A 21,497-nucleotide genomic window follows, 5' to 3' on the forward strand; every position below is an offset into this window, starting at 1 on the left:
AGCAGTGTATCCCTCTCCATGCTGAGAGCAAAAATTTTAAAAATCCTTTCTTAAGCGTTTGAGAGCAGGATTTCAGTACCAATAATGTAACATCAAGAATCTTTTCTCAGCACTTCCAAGTCGAATGGTTCGAATTAAACATAGGAAAAAAGAGTAAGCATTACAAGTGGTAAAATCTTTGGCTCCGATAATCGAGTTTAAAAAAAAATATCAAGCACTTTAAAAACATTCATGCTAGGCTTTGTAGCTACTGAAGTAACATTCCTCTAGAGTGAAGGCAGACCCAAAGAGAGCCATCAGTAAGCACACATGTTCTGCAGAACCCAACTGGGACCATTTTTACTAAGAACAGTTTGACAAGCTATTATGTGGAATTCCAGTGTGGGGCACATGCTGCTGACACACACTAAGCCAAAGACTCATTGCCAACATGGAGCACATTATCTTAACATCTTGCTGCCATTTTTTCCCTTTTTGAGCACAAAAGGGTTTTGAGCCATTTCTGGCAAACCTTGAAAGACATTTATATTAAAAAAAAAAGGAATTTACCAACAGAATCTGACCCACATTGTTTGAAATAAATGCCACATCACACGATGCTAGTTTGAACAGTTCTTAATTTTAAGCAGCAGCAGACAAAATACAATTTCTCTCTCTGTAAACCAATTTCTAATTTTCAGGTGGCCAAACCATACTGTTTATATCAAAAGGAAATTTAAAAGCACAACTAAGGCTGCATTCACACCATAACTACAGCATCAGTGCAAAATGGTTTTGCTCTGCACCAATGCTGCAGTTATAGTTAAAAGCAGCCTAAATCCGGAGCCATTACCTACCCTGACACCAAAAGGCAAAATACTGCAGATGCTGGAAATCTTACACAAATACAGATAACTTTCAGCAAGTTAGGCAGCATCTGCGGAGAGAACACAAGTCGACATTTCAAGTACAGTGAAAACTGTAAATTAGGGACACCTAAGAGACTTGCATCAGCTGTCTTTTATTTGCAGGTGTCCTTATTTTCAAAATGGTCATTGTATGTAAACTGGATGAGCCAAATATCCTGTGTCGCCTGCAGCATTCCTTCTTTTTTTCATCCTCATTTGGGATCGTGCCTAATTCTGGAGCTTCGGCAGCAGGATGTGATTTCAGTTCATTTTCTGTTGGTTCGATTTCCCGCTTCATTGCCATCATAGGGTCCTTTTCCATTAAGGGAGGGATATCCTGATCTGCTACACTGGCAGCCTGCACAGGACAAGGTGGTTTCTGTAGGGCCGGAGTGCCTGGGAGATCCCAGCCAAATTTGGTGGGTGGGGGGGAAATTAATGTCCTGCAGTCCCCTGTCTGGGAACCTCTCCTTCCGTGTGCTGCAGCTGCTAATGTTTGAAGTGCTGGGGGGGGGGTGCATAGGGGGCTGTTAGCGGCTCATCAGTGCCTGACGTACTGATGGAGTAGGGTTTCCAACTCTGGTTGGAGGTATTCCTGGAGGTTTGATCATATGATGTTCTGACCACGACATCAGATCACATGACTTCTACAAATGTTATCGGATTTACCTTATAACGGTTGGGTCCCCTGTAGTTGAGAATCTTTATTTGTGGTTTCACGCCAGCAGCTCTTGTGTGAGAAGTACCAAAAACCAGGAGGCCACCAATGAGCAGGCGAAGAGGGGAAACCGAAGGCAGGGAAAACATTCTCTACATCGAGCCTCCAATCTCCATCTCTCCCCCCCCCCCCCCCACCCCCCCAGTCGCCATCCCTCCCCTGAGCCCCCTTTCCCCAATCTCCCTCTCCCCTCAAGTCTCAAGTCCCAACCCCCCCCCCCCCCACCCGCGGTTTCAAGGCACAGGAAGGGTCGTCATTGTGGGTCATTCTCACTCACTATAGCTAGCAACAAGCTGTAGAATGGCAAGATGGGAGAAGGTAGAGAAATAAAAGTACATTTTCCAAAGCTCTTTGTTGCTTTTCATATTATGAGGTTAAGGGAAAAAAAAGTTAATCAAATTTGGTAAAAATTGATTTAAAAGGCTTTTGAGGTGACAAGTTGGTGTTAAGTACGGAATGCTTTCAGATAAATGGTTCAGAGTGTTGACAGCCACAACTACAACTTGTATTTATATAGAGCCTTTAATGTAAAAAAAATCCCCAAGGCGCCTGGATATCTGCATTTTTATTTTTAGAAACTCAGAGGGCTATTAAATTACTTTTCAAAATTTAGTGAAAAATCCTAAAATACATTTTTAAAAAGGTAGAGAGGATGCCACTGCTTTGAAAAAAGCAGAGCATGTAAACAGCTCTGAACATGGCCATTTTCAAATGTAATCTTGTATCTTTGGATACAAAGGAAGACTGGTCACAATCATAGCATGATACAGCACAGAAGGAGGCCATTCGGCCCATCATGCCTGTTCCAGCTCTTTGATAGAGCTAAAAAGTTAATGTCAGAAGCGAGATTGACAGCAGGAACAGACCATTTGACCCTAGCTTATTCCTCCGGTACCCGAACATTCTTATTACAGCAACCAACTACATTTTGATCACTTTTATTGTATCTGGCAGCTTCGATTGAGTTCATCACCGAGTAAATAAATCTGTTTAAAACCAGCTTTTCACCAATGTGTTTACCTCCCCAGGCTCTACTTCCGGACTTACTTTACACTTCACCTGGTTTACAGACCCAGAATATTAGAGCCAAGATCTGGTCACTGGTGAACTGAAGCACCGACCGCCTCCCCCCACCCGTGTCCTTACTCTGGTAGAGTTTTTATTCCTCTCCCCAGCTCCATTTTTAATGTACTTAATTACACTCTTTAATCTTTGCCATGCATAATTCTCCCAGTGGGAGGGCATACAGACTTACAGCTCATATCATTATTCTTCAGCTAGTTACTAGGAAATGCACGAGTATGGCACTAACGTTATCCTTCCCCACTCTCCTGTAGAGATAAGACCCATCCTCAATTTAGCCCCTTTTGTTCACAGCATATCTGACATTAGAACTCACGAAGGGAAGAAGTGCAGGTACAAACTACGCTTGGATGTAGCACATCAACCTATCTGTACCATTCAATACTGACATTTTGTTTTTAATGAAATTTGTGCTGGTTGGGAGGAATATTAGTGCTGGGGAACAGAACACTTTTCTACTTTGGACACACAGTTCAGCATGGAGAACCATCAGGTCAGGTGTAGCACAGTTGAGATGCAGAGTAAAGCTCCTTTTACTTTGCCCCAAATTCAGATGACCAACCCCGCTGCAACATGACATTTTTCAAATGATCATACTAGTGATTCTGTGGCATGTCTGAATGTAAGACTTCCAATTAGTGTCAAGTTATGGACAGTTTTGTGCTGTAATGCCATGAGAAACTGGATTGAGACTCCCAAACAGAATTTTTAAGTTATTACAGTGAGAACATATTTTCGAAGACACAAAATACTGTACGACATAGTCAAACTGAACAATCAAGTTACTATAAGTTTAAGAAAATAGAAATCAGAGTCAAAACTACAATGAACTGGAATTAGTCTTGATTTTACACCTTCACAAGCCCTTCTGACAAAACTGACAATCAAAATACATATTTCAGTCTGAGAAAGAGGTAAGAGAGGCAAGGAGCAAAGTTTATGTGCTGTAGCACTTACAGGCAAACTGACTTTTCAGTTTCCATTTCTCAAACTGAATTTTTAAACCAACAGCAGGAGTCAAACACAAGATTGCTGAGTTGGCTGCAAGAGAGGAAAAAAATTGGTGAAATAACACTGCTGCCAAGCTGTTCTTCAGATCAGAGGCGAAGTCACAATGCAAGCCAACACCTGTCTCAGTTACACACCACCCACCCTCAAGTCTTACAAACAAGTGAGGAATGTTTTGTCATTAATTGCACAAATACCCTAAATTCACAACTACAATTACTGCAACAAAAAGATACACTACCCACAGCGAAATAAGTTGTACCATCAAAAAGGAAATGCAATTGGCTCCAAGAGAGCTTTGCAGGCAGTTTATTTTGGAATCAAGTTTGGCTCCAGCTAGCTTGGTTTGCACACATGATGAACAGCAACCAATGTTGTCACTGGGGTTATTTATTGCAATACTACCAATACACCCCAGAGGGAAAAAAAAAATTCACCTTGGCCAATATTTTACTAGTGCGTATAGATAGGGCTATCAATCGTAGCTAACCTCTGCAATTAACGTGGTAATTTTTTTGGAGATTAATTTTTCACCGCACGTTAATCGCGGAAGTTACATTGGATGAGTCGCCCCAGTAACTGGAGTAATTGGTATGGAAAAAGACCAGCAGAGAAATGGCTCAGCTGCTCTTTGGCTTGGTCATGGAAGGCAGTTGTGAATTGTGCACTCCGCTCCGTCAGCTCTCCCTTCCGTTTATCCAGCCTTGGCTCGGGGGTTGATTGGGGCAAAGAACTTTGCACGCTGACACCAGCCTCACCGACTGCAGGTCGAGAGAGGGACAGTGGTCCGTGGGTGGACAGGCAGGGTCTGTGAGGGGCAGAGGCAAGGTGTGCGTCAGTGTCCGCCTGCCGCATGATCAGTAGCGGCCATGCCGGAGGGATGGGGTGGGGGGGGGTTGGTCGGAAGCAGCAGCTGAGCAATGAGTGGAGCCAACCCGCTATTCCCACAACTTAACCCCGGGCAGAATGGCCATCCCCCGCGTCCTAAAGCCCTAGACTGTGCCTGCCCCCTCAGACACAGCCAGAGTTCATGCCCACTCACCTGTCAGAAGCTGGGTCTGTGCCCTCTAAATACACATTTTCTTGCACAAGTTTCATTTATTTTTATGTTGCTTTTCAATGAAATGGGAAAATAGAAAAATAGGGCTTTTATGCTGGGTTGTTTTTTTGGAGAAAAATACCAGTAATAACACAAACTAGAATGAGATGGATGGAGTAACTATCAATTAAATATGCTATTAAAACCAAGATTAACTGATTAAAATGTTTTATCGCAGGATTAATCGATTAATGTTTTAAAAATCACTTGACAGCCCTGATTGCATAGTACACTTCAATACATCGCCTCAAGTTGTTCCCATCTCAGAGATCTGAAACTACCAGTACTTCTTTCTATTATACAGCTCAAAACCTTCTCTCTGGACATATCCCAAATTTGGCAGGAAAAAAGTGTGATTGTACTGATTATAGAGTTTTTCACAGTTCAAGCAGACATAGTATAAAAATTTCACACACCCACTTTTCTGAAATCATATTGACAACATTGGCAATGTTTTCCCTCATTTAACATTAGCTATCAATACCCTGGCACCGTCAAGGATAAGCCAAATTATGGTTAGTGACTCGAAGGGCATCGTGCGCTTCCATTGGTAACCACAATGGTGTCAGAAAAATTACAAAAGTCTGCCAAAGTGATGCCAATAGCCCCAGAAAAATTTACCCTGGTCTCAAAATTACATTGAACATTGAATCTAATTCGTCTATAGAAGGTGTTCAATAAAAAAAAAATGGGTTTAGGAACAAGTCTATAATTGCAATATCACAGTTTTATTAGAAGTATAACTACAGGCCCTGCTTCCCCACCAATATCCTTAGGGTCCCCTGGCCACCCAAGATTTACACTTTACCTAAAACTAGAGTGTCCATCCTTCAGCTACAGGGCCATAAGTGGCTCCTGAACCCTGGCAATTTGACCCATTAAGCACAGGTAATTCCGTTTTTAATTCTTGATTTTTATTAATTTGGTTATATTTCTTGTTTGCTAGTTTGTCCTGTTTGAATTTTGTGGCTGTTCTTAGGAGTGTTGCTTCATTGGTGGCTAAATCCCAAGTAAGAACACGAAGATCTGTTAGGATCAGCAATGTAATATGCAAATTAACAAGAACATTGGCTTAAACTTTATATGTAGCAACAGATTTGCATACAAACACTGGGGAGGCAGGATAAGAGCGCATCTCTCAATTCCGTGTATGATGGAATAGGAGAGATTTCCTCTTTGAGCTACGTGTAATGAAATTCTAAACTCATTTATAAAGCATGGATTTAGGATTTGATTACATGTAGCATATCTGCATACACCATTTACCCATCCCCTAGTAACACAATCCCCTAGGAGAGACAGAAAAAAAGGAAAGTAATATGAGGCCAATTTAGGAAAAACTCTGGGAAGTTCCGCTCCAACCCCAAGACATCCAAGAAAAGCTCCAGTATACCATGATAATTCGTACATCTTTCTGGTCCCAGCTAATGTGCAATTTGTCTATAATCGGAAACGTCCTCCTTTCTCAGGAACACTAGTTCCCTTTCGAAGTACTGCAGAGAATCCATATTACCGTGTGCTTTGGTAATCTGTTTGAGAGCAATGACTCATTGTGGAAAGCAATACTTAACATCCAACTTAACACCTTAGTCTATGTATTTCATACACATACATCCTAGTTCTTCCACCCCTATCTATATCAAATAACCTATACAACTGGACAGAATCTAATCCCCTCATCAATCATTTCTCCTCTAAGCCTACGCTTCTTTTATGAGACTACATTGATAGCAAGAGCCTGAAGATTGGGTATCATTTTAGATGCCTCTGCATCTTCTCCAGTGCCCAGTTAACTCCCGCCATGTGCGTGCATCAAAACTGGACACAATACCCAAAGTGTGGCTGCAGCAAGGCCTTGTACTGTCCAAGTATAGAATTTTTAGTTTTATATTGTATTGTCTTAGTAATACAACCTAAAGCCCTATCTGCCTGCCCAATGATCTCATCACAATGTTTGTGGACCTCTGCTGATTTATCAACTACAACTGAGAACCTTCAACGACATATCAACTATGTCCTACAGGCGCCTCTCCTCTTTCATAATCTTTAATAGGTACCACTGCACTGTATACAAATACCTGGAATTTCCCACACCCAAATTCATAATATCCACATACTCCATACTGAAGGACATCCACCACACACAGGTTCATTCCCCTAATTATCTAAATTAGTCTGCAATCTATTTATACTTTGTCTAAATTCCCAACTTCTCCATGTATTTTTATGTCATCTGCAAATTTGTGGATGGTTCCATTAATGGCCTAATCGAAATCATTGATGAAGAGGATGAGCAGCAATGGCCCAAACATGGGCTGCTACTCTCATCGATAATGACCATCTGCCTCTGAGCTTGCAAATAGATACCTACCCAGCATACTATCGGGCCACCAATCCCAAATGATGAAAATCTTCTGAGTCATTTATGCGGCACTTTATGGAATGCTTTTCTGGAATTCGAAGTATACAGCACCTGTTGGACACCCATCATTCACTAGTTTGGCGACTTCCTCAAAGTAAGGCAGGGCCTAATTTTCTAAAGCTGGAATTTTCTAATAACAGCCAAACTCTTCAGGTGATCATTAATTACATCCCTTATAATGTCTTCCAGCATTTTTCCTACGACCAACACCAAATTGACAGACCTATAATTCACAAGGCCTGATTTCTTGCCCTTGTTAAATATTGGAACTACATGAGCCTCCCTCTAGTTCATTGGAACTTGCCCAGCTCTCAAAGAACTATTAAATATACGAACCAAAGACTTGAATACATTCCCATCTCCTTCAGCACGCTGGGTAAATGCCACCACGGCCAGCAGCCCAATCAGCTATGATGCCTTAATGCCTTAATTCCAGCCAAGATCATTTTGGAATTTACTTCTATAGAATCAATTTTAACAACATCCCTGTCTGGCACCACTGACACCTGCAATCGTGAAAACACATGGAAAGAATCCAATTAGCCATATCCTGATCCTCAGCTTGAATGTTATTTCAGATTTCCAGCATTTGCTGTTTCTTGTTTTTATTTTAAGTAACTTGAATATATCTTTTAGAAAACCAGTGAATGTAGCAGAAATATGCCACCAAAACAGCCGGCTATTTAGTACTTGAACAGATACTGAGATAGTACTACTTTCAGTACAAGGAAAACATTTCATTTAATATTTTATTTTACTGCATTTTTTTAAACTTTTGTCATTAACGAGCATATTTCTTAAGTTCAAAAATGGTACAGACTGTATCCAACTAGAATTCTAGAATATTCCCTATCATGCCAAGGTATAATTAACAGCTTGTTTTTCTCTGTGATGCTTTCAAGCTGTGTTCCCTTTTGCGGAGATACTTGCTGCATCATGGCTCCAACATGGGATTTTATTAGAATTCAGAAGCACAAACCAGAAACGGTAAGACTGTAGGAATATACACACTCCTTCTACAAAGGCCCTCTACAAACCCTAAAGGGAACAGCTGACAGTTTTATTTTTCTTATCGTTTCACCAAGTATTTCTACGATCAGCCTGCAGCCACTTTGGTTCAATTAGTCTCAGCTTTCCAACAAGTTCCATCTCCCAGAGAATGCCCCTAAAGTACCAGATGACCCACTTTGAACCTCTACAATCTGATACACTCTCTCTTGCTCCCCCTCCCCATCACTCTTCATTAGTAACAGCAACCCAAGCTTTGAAAACACTGCCTCAATACTCATTAATGGATCTATAATATTTCCCATTGTGTTTTACATTTTCAATGCACAGAGGAAAGCAAATAATATTAATTAAAATTCTACCACAACGTACTCTGTATTAATTCTGTGCCTTGCATGAAAATTCCCTAAGCAGTACTTTCTACTTTGATGTACCTAAATACACATACAACAGTATAATTCTATTGAATTCTAAAACTTCTGCATTAATGATGCAGAAATACTGAGCCCCAAACCATCATTATGATGGATACTGCCACAGCCTCAGCTGCTGTAAACCAAAATTATGTGTACACCACACTAGGTGTGGACTAACTATGTGTTCTCTTTTGGTTACTCCAGCCACATTGCGGTAACTCGTTCAATTCAACTGTCTTTTAGCGTTCCTTTTAGAAGCTCACAGCCAAGTTGCTCTTTCCTTCTAAGAATCAATACAGAATGCAGTTTTCAATAACTTTCACATTAAAAATTTGCCACTCAGTGGGATTAAAGCAAATCGGAGCATTTGTCTGCGGTAACCAACATAAATGTTTAAAACAAAGAGAGGAAAGTTTTAACTTTCAGTCAAACTGCACGGTGGTGGTGATGGAAACAGCAGCTGCTGGAATACCATACTGAAATGGTTGAGTAAATGCGTGTACATCCACGTTGGTTATTGTACACAAGACTGTCTGGGTTTGCAGAATGACGATGAGGAGGCACAAGTAAAATTATTTGCACAAGGAATTGTGAATGGAGAACTGCAGTCCCAACAAATTACAAAGAAGCAGAGTTGGGTTTAAAGGAGTGGAGAGAGAGAAAATAAGAAACTAAGCAGGCAAATCTCACTCGTGCTAATCCAAATCCTGTTTCTATGTTCCTGACATTGGTGCAGCAAAGTCAGCATCAATCCAGTTCTTTAACAAGTCACATCCACATTAGGTGAGACAGAAGAACTGTTATTAGTCCCTTACATCAACCTGCTCCCCGATGGCTAAGTTGCTAAGTATAGATATGATATAAACAAACCAGGACGATCCCAGGTTTGATCCCTGGGCTGTGGAAAGTTAGCTGATCTAAGAAGGGGTGCTACAATTTGGCTGAGCACCCATAGAACTGTACCCCAGCAATGAGTCAACATCTAGAGGAGAGGAGAGGGAAAACATGCATGGAATTGTACCCTAGCATGATGCAGCACCAAGAGGGGTGGAGGGGAGCAAATTAAAAGAATGAACTTGCATTTATATAGTGCCTTTCATGTCCTCAGGGCACCTCAAGGCACTTTTGAAATGTGCTCAGTTGTTCTGTAGGCAAAAGTGGCAGCCAATGTGCACACAGCAAGATCCTGCAAACATGAATGAGTTGAATGTCCAGTTGATCTGTTTTTAATGTGTGATAGTTATTGACCAAGACATGGGAAATAAAATTATTAAACCACCAACTCCTGTTCAGGACCCTGTAACATTGTAACTAGCAATACATGCACAAACCAAACTAAGTACTTGGTAAAGCATCTTTCTATGATGAAGGACTAGATAGAAATAATTGTTCTAAACATACCGCCACATCCCCCAATGGCTCAAAGTTTATCTAATGAAGCAAATACATAAAGAAGTTCCAAGTTTGATTTCTGACCTTTGCTGTTTGCTGAGCTTGGTCAATACAGTGAGATTGGGGGAGGGGAGAAAGAAAAAAATTTGGCTAGGACTCCCATTTATGATGAGTATGCAGCAACCCTTGCTGAAAGTGCAAGCATGCAGATGTCAGGCAAGGAGTGGTTGAGGTTGGCTGTAATGCCCCAACAAAAGAATAGTATGCGGAATTCACCATCAAGGGTCACACTTGGAAAAAAAATGGGCACGGAAGTGAGTTAGTGGGAGGGTTCTGGACCTCACTGCTCATAGAACCATAAACCAGCAATGAGTTAGGCCTTCAAGAGAGGAAGGAGGTGAGGACAAAAAAATAAAACACATGCTGCCTCTGGTTAATAACAAAGCAACACCTCAAACAAAGAACGGTTATCGCAGATAGTTGAACAAAGATAAACTATCGGCAGAACAAAAAAAAACTTCCCACAGCATTAAATCATTTCATAGTGAAATTTCAACAAAAAAAGAGGAAATGGCAAATACTTAAGAATCCGTTCATAAATAGAAAAGAGAAATAATTTCCTACACAATTCTTCCTACTTTACAACAGTGGCTACACTTCAAAAGTACTTCATTGGTTGTAAAACGCTTTGGGATGCCCTGAGGTCGTGAAAGGCACTATATAAATGCAAGTTCTTCCTTTAGCATTCCAACCTCTTCAAATGTGAAAAAAGAAAAGTATAAATTAGGCCCTAACAAAGCTGTAAGCGGTTCAAACATTTGGCTAGGCCTTAAAGCTGGAAATACAACTTTAAAATTCCTTTTCTGCCTACTTGTTCTTGCTCAATCCTGATCCTTCCCCTCCCAACCGACTCTAAGGCTCAAGAACAGCTTGTGATGCACAATACTAATACAAGAATAAACAGCAGAAATATTAATACACAGCCTTAAACCCAAAAATTTTCATATGCACGATAATGCCAATCGTACGTCATCGTGATCCTGATGTGCTTGTACTCATGCACACAGTGAAGCAGTCATCAGGTATGGGGGATTGGGGAGGAATTTAACATACATTAAAAAGCACATGATCTGAATATGGGGTCAATGTATCTGATTTCTAAGTTTCTGAGGCAAGGAAAAGAGGCAATGCCTTCTAACTCCATTCTCTTGTCTCGCCCTCAGTCCGCTCACACAAATTCAAATCGAAATGGCAGCCAGAACAGCAAGGTTTGTTGACTGATGCAGATGAAGGTTGAAGCTATAAAACTCCTTGTTTAATTAAGCCATTATTGGTAAAATCTGCCTTAAAGCTTTGGCCTTAATTTAAAACTGGGGGGGGGGGCGGGAAAAGAGAAATGATAGTATGATCTTATTCCTTTGCCTATTTACAAAACGCTTTTGTAAAAAGTGCTTTTCAATTAAATAAACCATCTACAATGGTTCATTACTTCAAAAATTTGATATTACTGCTGGTGGAATAAAATCAATTTGGTTTTACTGCTTTATTTCCTTTTTAAATTGCCATTTATGTTCCAGCTAATATGGGAGATTTGTAAAATGTATTAAGAGCTGCTCAAGCTCTTTAGGTGACACTGGAGACTGTTTGGACCAACATATATGATGGATTTTTATTACACCACCATTCAAAGGGAACCAAGACTTTAAAAACAGAAAAATCACTCAGATTTAATAAATGCACAATAAGCATTTTTTAAAATGAAGTGGTTGTTGTCATGTTTCTATTAGACTTTTTTTTTGGAAATGCATTTAACAGTAGGAAATTATTTGAATAAAAATTGTTTTCAGTGAATCCAGCAAACATGCAATAGAAACCATTTAGGGAAATGAGTCAAATGGTTCTTAGCACATTTTTAGGAAACAAAGATGGGTAATCAATCACATAAAAAAATTGGGTGAAAATACAATTTTTAATGTATGGTTATCGAGGTGACTAATACAATTCTTTACTAACAAGTCAAATGGGCAGTTGCCCAGGATCTTTTTGGAGAAGTTGTTCGTGAAGTTTGGTTATTAAAAGTTTAACTCAAGTGATTTCCAATTCCCCAAACAAAGAGTTAATCCTGCTTTCATTAGAATTTCCCCCCAAAATACGGTGGAAAAGAATTCAGATGTGTCCGTATCACTGTGTCCACCTGTAAATGCAATTTTGTAGCTGAAAAACCCAGAAAAAAAAACTTGCATCAAATCAGCAAGTTCAAGGAGAAACAGATACCACCACTATATAAATCCTCCCTCGCCACCTTCGAAACTCTCAGCTGTCAGAGCAAATCTCTGCAAGAATGAACACTTATTCCAGTATCCTGCAAATGGAAAATTTTGAATATCAACAGTTTAAATTACTCCAAGAATAATATGTACATATGCAACTTATATATAATATGGAAAGATACGTCATGGACACGATGGGCCAAATGACCTCGTTCTGTTCCATAACTTTCTATGAGTCTGTGACATAAAGTAAGCCCCATTCAAACCACTTGAAGTCCAGTTCCAGAGACAGGCAAGAAGACCAGTGGCAGTGCTCAATAAGTAAATGCAGCACATGCTGTGGTACTGTGCCACACAGCAAAATAGTCCCAGGCTCCATTTTTGATCTACCATGTTTTTTAAAAACTGCAAATGGCATCAATGTTTAGTCATGATCTTAGGACTTCACTTCCAAAATATAAAAAGATAAATAAGTACATATTCCTCAGCATTGCTTCAATCATTGTCCTTTCCCAGATCCATGATTGTTGAAGGTTATTTTGTGTGCAGCTATATTAGCAAACAACAGTAAGAACAGCAAACAAAAATAAAATACCACAAGCAGTAAACATGATAGTTGATTCAACTCTTGTTAGCCACAGTAAATATTGAATTTAGACCATACAAAATAAGCAAAATTCAGAGTTCCCAGTGGAGGCTACTCCATTTAAATCCACAGCAACTATCATGGATTCTAGCCCTCCTGCTTTTGCTTGGACAAACTTCTAGCACAGAGAATGCAATTAGCATCTCACAAGCTGCATATGGCTCATGGACACTTTACTTAGCTGCCCTGTCCATGTTCATAGAGGGGATTGAGAGGTGAAAAAGAATGAGGAATACTGAGCAATGCAAAAGTAATGAGGGGGGGGGGGGGGGGGGAAGGGAGGGAACGGTTGTTGTGAAAATGTATGGGAATATGTATATATAAGAAATAAATGGGAATGAAAGGATGGGTGTGTGTGAATGATTCAGAATGAGAAGGAAAGTGTAAGGTTATGAGAGAATGACTGAATAAGCGTGCCCAATACAAATTTCAAGTAAATAGTTGACATGGATGAATTAAATTTCAAAATTTCTTGCATGACATACTTGTAGTTATCAGCAAGCCTATTAGTACATTATATTTAACACCTGCGGATCTTTTTGGCCACCCCTGTTCTAGCAGTTTCAATGGAATCTACTTTATATATTTAATCCTTCTGACAGAGTTCAAAATAAAAGTTAAAATAATAAAGTGAAAATACGACATGTCCATCAGCACTAACATATCTGCGCAGAGTATTGGCAAATGTACAGTTTGAGATTTTTTTCATCGTGGATAAAAACAACTTTCCTACAAAAACACTACAGTTTCAACAACAGGAGGGACACATTTTCTAATCTCTCAGCCACATTCCTTTGGGGCTTTGTGGTAAAAGTGAGGTATAAGATTACACTGCACCTTTCTAACTTTCCAAAGACAGTTTTACTTTTTTTCTATTCCATTCCCGTTAGACAGAGACTGTCTTTCCTGCATATGCTCTCAATGTCCCGCCTGCACATGCAGAGAAGTACCAATATTTTCAATTTGGTAATTTGGCCTTTGAGTATTTCCTCCTAAAATTGTTCATATGTTTTGCAGCTTTGTACAAAATCTACAATGATATCAGAAGTTTTATGTTTAATACAGAATTTCATTTTAAAATGCTAAAAATTGCAGCTAAACTTGGTCTCTTACTTTTAACTCATTCTTTGCGTCAATATACTCATGTCATAATGTTATTCTGCTTCAAGCTAATGCACTGAACTGGCTCAGTGCGTTAAACAGCCCCAATGGCAGAACTCAAGACCCACAATAAAGTGTGTGCCTGCTGTAGTTTTTGTGAATGGCAATTTGCTGACATTTGCCGACTGCACAAGACTCACAACAAGAGCCAATGGAGTTGGAGTAAGATAAAAGCACCTTTCATGGCATTCCATTTGGGTTCTCCACAGAATTGCAACAGGCCATTTGGCCCAACTAGTCAATGTTGGTGTTTATCCTCTACAGAAGCAATAGTTCTAATCCCACGTGCCTGCCCTATTCCCACATCCCTTTATCCCCCTTTCCTTCAAACACCTATATAACCTATTCTTAAATGGTGATATGGTCTCTGCTTCAATCACTAACTATTCGCCATTTACATAACAAGCCTCAGCATTGTACCTTCATGCTCTCACTCCCCCAAGAGTATAACTAAGTGCAACAGTATATACACAAAGCTAGTCTCGTCCAGGAATGCACTAGCAGTGCCACAATTGGGAGAGAGGCAGAGAAATCTGCCAGTACTCCCGATTGCTATCCAGTGATCTGATAGAGTGTGCACCTGTGTGGATACTGGGCAAGGGCAGGATCAGGCTCACTTGTGATTCCCATTACAACCAAAAATGAGTTTTTAAACTAATTTCCACAGATAAATTCACAGAATTTCCTTCAGGGTGTGAATCAGTATTAAAAAACACTATCACCTCCTGAACTTCAGAAAAAAAGCCCTAATTTCCCATTGTTTTCTTACCAAATATTTGGTAGAGATGTACACACTCTACGTCAGTGATGTCAGCACGCAGATTGCATGTTATAGGTGTCATGGTGACACCACAGATGTGCTGCATTGTGCGTGGATCTCAACCTGAATTTTGGCTGGACAAGAAATGAAGGCTGTGCAATTTGGATTTTTAAAAAATCATCCTGAGGTGCTGCTATGAGCACTATATTCCTTATACTGAAGCAATCGCCAGTCTTTCGTCCCTAGTTGGATTTGTTGGTTACCACACCGCTAACCCCAAGGTCATCAATCAAAGGCTGACTTGGGTCACAGATCAAGGCACCGCTTACCAAAAGCAAGATTGCAACTGTTCCCCTGTGCATAATCTCCAACAATTTTTATTATCCCACCAGTGTAGCAGCAGGAGAGGTGGTTGGGAGTCACAACACCAAAAAAAGGGAGGGGGCCCAAATATCCATTATCCCACTTCATCAACATAACTATGGTGGAGCAGGAATCTCACCCCACCGGTGAGATAGGAGTTTCACCCTGCTGGAATTTCCAGGGCCCTGGTCATTTGCATAAAATAGACAGGCACCCACACCAGTGTGGACAACTCTTGGGTGCCCACTTTTTGGGGGTGTAGAAAAACATAGTATTTTATCACTGTGTGGCCAAAACCGGCTGAACCGACTTAAAAGAGCACTAAAGTGTGAAATTGGCAACTTTTATAAGTGGACTGATTTTAATTTGGCAGCTTTTTAATTTCTGGCAGGTTCTAGGCCCCAATGTGATGCATCATGCAGTCAAATAGTCTACAACACTCACTGTCAAGGTTCACACATGGATAATGACCACTGGATAACACATTGGAGGGCAGTTGACACTTGTGGAATTTTACCCCAGCAGAGAAATCAATACCCTCATGAGAAGAGAGAATTTATGAGAAGAGTAGGAGACAATGTGATGGGCCTCATTTTAACAATGACAGAGGAGGAAGAGTAGGGGATGGTACAACTGGAGCCTAGGAGGAAGTGAGAATGTTTAGAGTTGCTACAACCATAGTACTGTAGATAAAATTTAATTGCCAGGAAATTGTTATTCAAGTTTCATTTTGCTACTAAATCCAGAAGATTCCCTGTAAAGCCTGATTTTTGCCAAGATCTAGTGCTATGAGCTGGGCTGAACACTCAGACAGATATAGTGGACCTGTCAATTCCATTACATTGGAAAGAAAAAATTACTTTTTTGTTGCTTTCCCTAATTTTTCCTCTCTGGTTTTCTCTCAGCGTTCTTCTAAACCAAGAACGCTGACATCTCAACTACTGTCATGGGTAACCAGCAAATCCAGAAATCAAACCTGGAATCCTCGTGGATTGGGTATGGCTCAGTACCATACCATACAGTGCACATACAGACACCTAGCTGCAGGAGAGCAACCTTATTTAGTTTTAAATCTGCTTCTTAAAATGTTACCAGGTTGGGGAAAGGAAGGAAAAGAAAGACTAGATTTCTGCTCCTGATTGATATTCAGTGACCTCTGCTGAAAAGTGCACAACGTGGATACTGAAGGGCAGAATGCAGCTTGGCTGTGATAAAAACCTGAGTCAAATGGTTTGCCAACAATTACTGTCCAGGCTGACGCTTGAAGAATACCTAATGGGTGATGGCACCAAATGCCTGAGGAGCAATACCTCAAACAGCATTCAATGTCTACAGAAAAGAGTGGCCTAAGGAACAAGGGGAGGGAGAGATGAGAAAATCAGCAATCTGTAGGTCTCCACAGGTCACAACCCTGACTGACACAGCAACTAGGCAACATAATCCGGACACTGCCCAATGACTGCCTCCTCTCCGTGGTGGAACATTGTCCTCTACATTGAGCTGTTCCCAACAGCACAGCTGAAAGCAGCAACTCACCTTATGCAGAACCATGAGTGCAAATCCCAATCCACATTACTCTGTGACACAATGCACTAGAGTATCAGCATACTGCACTAATGGAGACTGTTGGGAGTATGGGTTAAAGCAGCAACCAACATAAAAACTTTTATTTATTTTTTAAAAAGACTGGTCAAGAATACTGTTTGGCTCCCGTGATTAGGTAGCAAACATTTGGGAAAACGTTAAAACTGTAAATTTGTGGTCACCAAACTATTTTGGATGAAGATTCTAGCTGTCAATTGGAAGGAAATAATATCTTAACTGAAACTTCATTTATATTGCATATCTGCAATAATACAGTTCCCATGATGCTGAACTCACCCAGTTTTACTGCGAGGTGGATTTAGCAACACGGGAATAACTACACATTCACAGTTGCTACAAAAGGTATTTCCACAAATGTTATAATTCTGGCCACAGAACTTCTTTGGTATTGAGGGAGGCCCTACAAGCTAACAGAGTCAAAGCCACAGCAATGCTGGCTGGTACAGGTGAGCTGAGCATTCAGCCTGCATATAAGCAGAATAAAATGGTGGCCCCATCAGCAACATTTTACCTTCATCAGCATCAGTACTTTGTTTCTGGAGGGAGAGAATGAAACTCCCTCCAAAAATGCTTTTTCCTGTCTTCAGAAATATGTGGTTTGCCTAGTTCATATTACAGCACTGCCTCCATAGAAAGGTCTTGGCTGAAAGCATATCATACTCCAGTACAATAAACACATTTAATGAAAAATATTGTTGGCGTAATGGTGGGAGGGGAATTCAATTCCTCCAGCCTGCCGAATTCCCATTCTCAGCTGTGGTGTTCTTTTTGGGGTGGGGAATAGAGAGGGGTGGAGAACAATTGCAGTCTTTGCTGAGCCAAACTCACAGGTCTCCTGCCAGCCAGCCACGAAGAACATTGGCAGTGGTGTGGGAGGTGGCTGCCGCCCACCAGACCCTCTACAATGTGCTAGGAGCATTTGTAAAAGGGATAAATTTATGTTTGGGGGAATGGGGTGGGGAGGGAGAAATTAAAGTGGAGCTCAACATAAGAGAATTCATCATTCCATGCACCACATATAAAATAAGGTACAAAACTGCCTTTTAAAAACCACAGAGTAGCAAATGCACAACTAATGATGTTGGTCAAAATGTTACATCCAACATCCAAATTTTGTCAGGATGTGTGAAAATTTAGGTCAGGCATTCCAAACTTGAATGTTTTACAGTGATTTTCATTTGCTACTGATGGACAGATAGAACCTTGGGGGACCGTATATCGTCACTTCCAGGGTCCCCCAACAATCTATCCTTGACCACTCCTCTTCTTTATCCACATGCTGCCCCAATGCAGCATTACCCAAAAGGCACAAAGTCAGCTTTCATATGTACTGCAATAATACCCAGCCCTATCCTTCCAAACCATCTCTTGACCCCTTGATTACCTCCATGTGGTCAGACTGCTTGTCCAACATCAAGTCCTGGATACGTCACAACTTCCCTCCAGCTAAACTTCAGGAAGACCAAAACCATCACCTTTAGTCCCTGCCACAAACTCAGCTCCTTTGCCACTGACTCCATCTCTCTCCCTGGCCACACACTCTGGATGAAACAGATTGTTCACAATCTTGGCATCCTGTTCAACCCTAAGCTAAGTTTTAAGCAAAATATCCTGTTCATCCCCAAGTGTACTTATTGCCCACCTCCACCTCAGCCCCTCTGCTGCTGAAACCTTTGTACATGCCGTTGTCACCTCCAAACTCTTAATGCTCTCCTTGCTGCCTCTTATTCTCTAATCTCCATAAACTCCAACTTGTCTAAAACTCGGCTGCAAAATCCTGTCCTGCACTAAGACCCACTCATCCATCAAGCCTATCCTTGCTGATCTACAGTGGCTTTCTGTCCCCCAACATATTCAATTCAAAATTCTTGTCCACATCTATAAATCTCTCCACGACCTTGTCCCACTGTATCTCTACATTCACTTCCAGTCCAATTATCACGTGATGATTGCTCATTTTCTCTGCATCTCCCTTCACCCCACTGCCAATGGCAGGACTTTGTTTCCTCGGCCCTGCTCTCAAACACCGCCAGTAAATCTCTTTGCCTCTCTCTCTGATTTGAGAAACACCCTTAAAACCCATCTCTTCAGCCAAGCTTTTGGTTACCCTTCCTAATATGTTCCTTCTTGGATCGGCATCAATTTCCCTTATGCCTATGAAGGGCCTAGAGACCTACGGTTATGTTAAAAGCACAATATAAGTGCAAACTGTGGCTGATGGTTGCACCACCTCCAATGGGAATATAAACAAAAGTAGATTTTCTACACACAGCCAAGGTAGTCACTATTATTTGGCTGCTGGCAAGCTGACGCAGTTATGCCCACCCCATACAGGGCAAAGTGATGTCATCATTTACTTACCCAAGACTTCCCCAGGCACTGGAGAATCACAGAATCATAGAATGATACAGCACAGAAGGAGGCCATTCAGGCAATCGTGCCTGTGCCGGCTCTTTGAAAGAGCTATACAATTAGTCCCACTCCCCTGTTCTTTTTCTCCATAGCCCTGCAAATTTTTCCCCTTCAAGTATTTATCCGGTTCCCTTTTGATAATTATTGAATCTGCTTCCACCACCCTTTCAAGCAGTACATTCCAGATCATTACAACTCGCTACGTAAAAAAAAATCTCATCTCACCTCTGGTTCTTTTGCCAATTACCTTAAATCTGTGTCCTCTGGTTACTGACCCTTCAGTCACTGGAAACAGTTTCTCCTTATTTACTCTATCAAACCCCTTCATGATTTTGAACATCTCTATTAAATCTCTCCTTAACCTTCTCTGCTCTAAGGAGAACAACCCCAGCTTCTCTAGTCTCTCCACGTAACTGAAGTCCCGCATTCCTGGCAACCACTGCCAGCTAAATAGTCACAACTAATGACTTTAAAACAAATACACACCTGCAAGCTAATGCACGCACAGCTGTTTAACAAGGTCTCCCATCATAGGAAACTATCCTACAATATAAATAAGGAAGAATCTGAAGCTGTTGTTTAACATAAACGTAGCATTAATAAATAGTTTTGCAATCCTACTTTTTCCACCTCTGTTCTCAACCTTAAAATGCAACTGTACAAGTCTTTATTTGCAGATGAATGAAGCACAAAATCATTTGAAAAGGACATCAGCAAAAAAGATAAAAATAAGCAGGAGTGGGACAATGCAAACATCAATACAGCAAATACTTATACATGTGCCTGTCTAATTACACCTGGGACTTTGAGTTTTTGACATACAATAATACATACCCTCATCCCACAGGCACTCTGCATTGTATCGTTCCATTGAGCGTCTCTTAGCATGTTGTTTAATGCTGCCGCTTCACATAGGTTTTATAAGCTGATGAAATTGTTCACCTGCTCCCGCAGGAAGCACCAACAATGACCCCCATCCCAGTCAGCATACAAATCCAGTCAGGCATGCAGAGTGAATGAATACGGCTGCATGCAGTTTCCCTTATCCTAGGCCTCTTGAGGCCTGGACAGTCACATTGAACAAAGGAATTTAAAAAAACTACAAACCTTTCCAAATCCAACACTTTGCCAATTTTATAAAGAGAAAGCCAATGTCCTTCCACAACAGACCAGAGGTACCCTTCATCACTCAGACATTTAAGTACTTAAACAAAAAAACAACTCTCTCCCTTTCAGTTTACCATCTCAGTTTGCCAAGTTTTGGCAACCACTGCAGATGAGTTCCCAGCTGTTAATCAATGCATGAGCCATTCACTCCTTTTGTATTAGAGTCTTTTGAGCAACTTCAAAAACATTCCAAGCCTGAACTTCTTTTTCTCATCAAAATTTAGCTACAATTCTAGCAGAAAAAAAAAGCAAAAACACTTAGTCAAAGCGATTTACAATTCACTGTTCTACCCAGCAAAGTACATATTTTGTTGCTGAAATGACAAGGAACTTTAACAACTTAACTTCAAGATACCCCCTGTATAAAATAACTTCCAGTCCATAAAACCTCTTTATTGAATATACAACGATGAAAGATTTCTATGGGCCCAGGACTTACCAATACATAAGGATGTTCAGCAACAAATCTTCCCCAAATAAAAAGGTGTAAATATGGAGTAATAGCTATCAGGCCATTAGAAAAAAAGGTAGTGAACGTTTATTGAAATCCACAACTTCCAGATTTAAATTTAAATGGATCAATCCCATTTACGAAGATGCTTATGGCTTGATTATCCTATACAATTAACTGCAGATACTGTATATATTCCATGCATTTCATCTTGAAATCAGTGAATTCTTAATGATTTCATAACTGATCCAAACATAATCTTTACCTATATTACCATTTTGTATCATTTGTATGTTGTAATAAAAGTATACTTAAGAACAAGATTCTGATCAAGACAATTATAAGAGTGAAAGGAAATCATATACTTTGGCCGAAATCTCAATATTGTACCCTGCACGTTAAAGATCAAAATGCAGCCGTCAATCTAGTGATTCATTTAGTATTACATATGGAAGTTGGATTTCTTGCTAACTGTTTCCCCCAGTTAATCAATGTGTTTAAGCTCTTCCTTCACACCACTGAAGTTGGCCTTCCTAAAATTATATACCTGGGAGTTGGTCTTCAGCAATGTGGAGCCCCAAATCATATCAAACAACCATATTTTGACTGCTATTACCCAGAGCTGCTGC

At 40.5% G+C, this 21,497-nt stretch overlaps 1 protein-coding gene across 2 annotated transcripts in view; it reads right to left on the bottom strand.

Moving 5' to 3' along the window:
- Positions 1-21,497, bottom strand: part of lrp6 (low density lipoprotein receptor-related protein 6) — a 146,700-nt gene that overhangs the window by 95,757 nt on the left and 29,446 nt on the right. The window lies entirely within an intron of this gene.

The sequence above is a fragment of the Heptranchias perlo genome, chromosome 18 (genome assembly GCF_035084215.1).
Source record: "Heptranchias perlo isolate sHepPer1 chromosome 18, sHepPer1.hap1, whole genome shotgun sequence".
In the NCBI taxonomy this organism is placed as follows: domain Eukaryota; kingdom Metazoa; phylum Chordata; class Chondrichthyes; order Hexanchiformes; family Hexanchidae; genus Heptranchias; species Heptranchias perlo.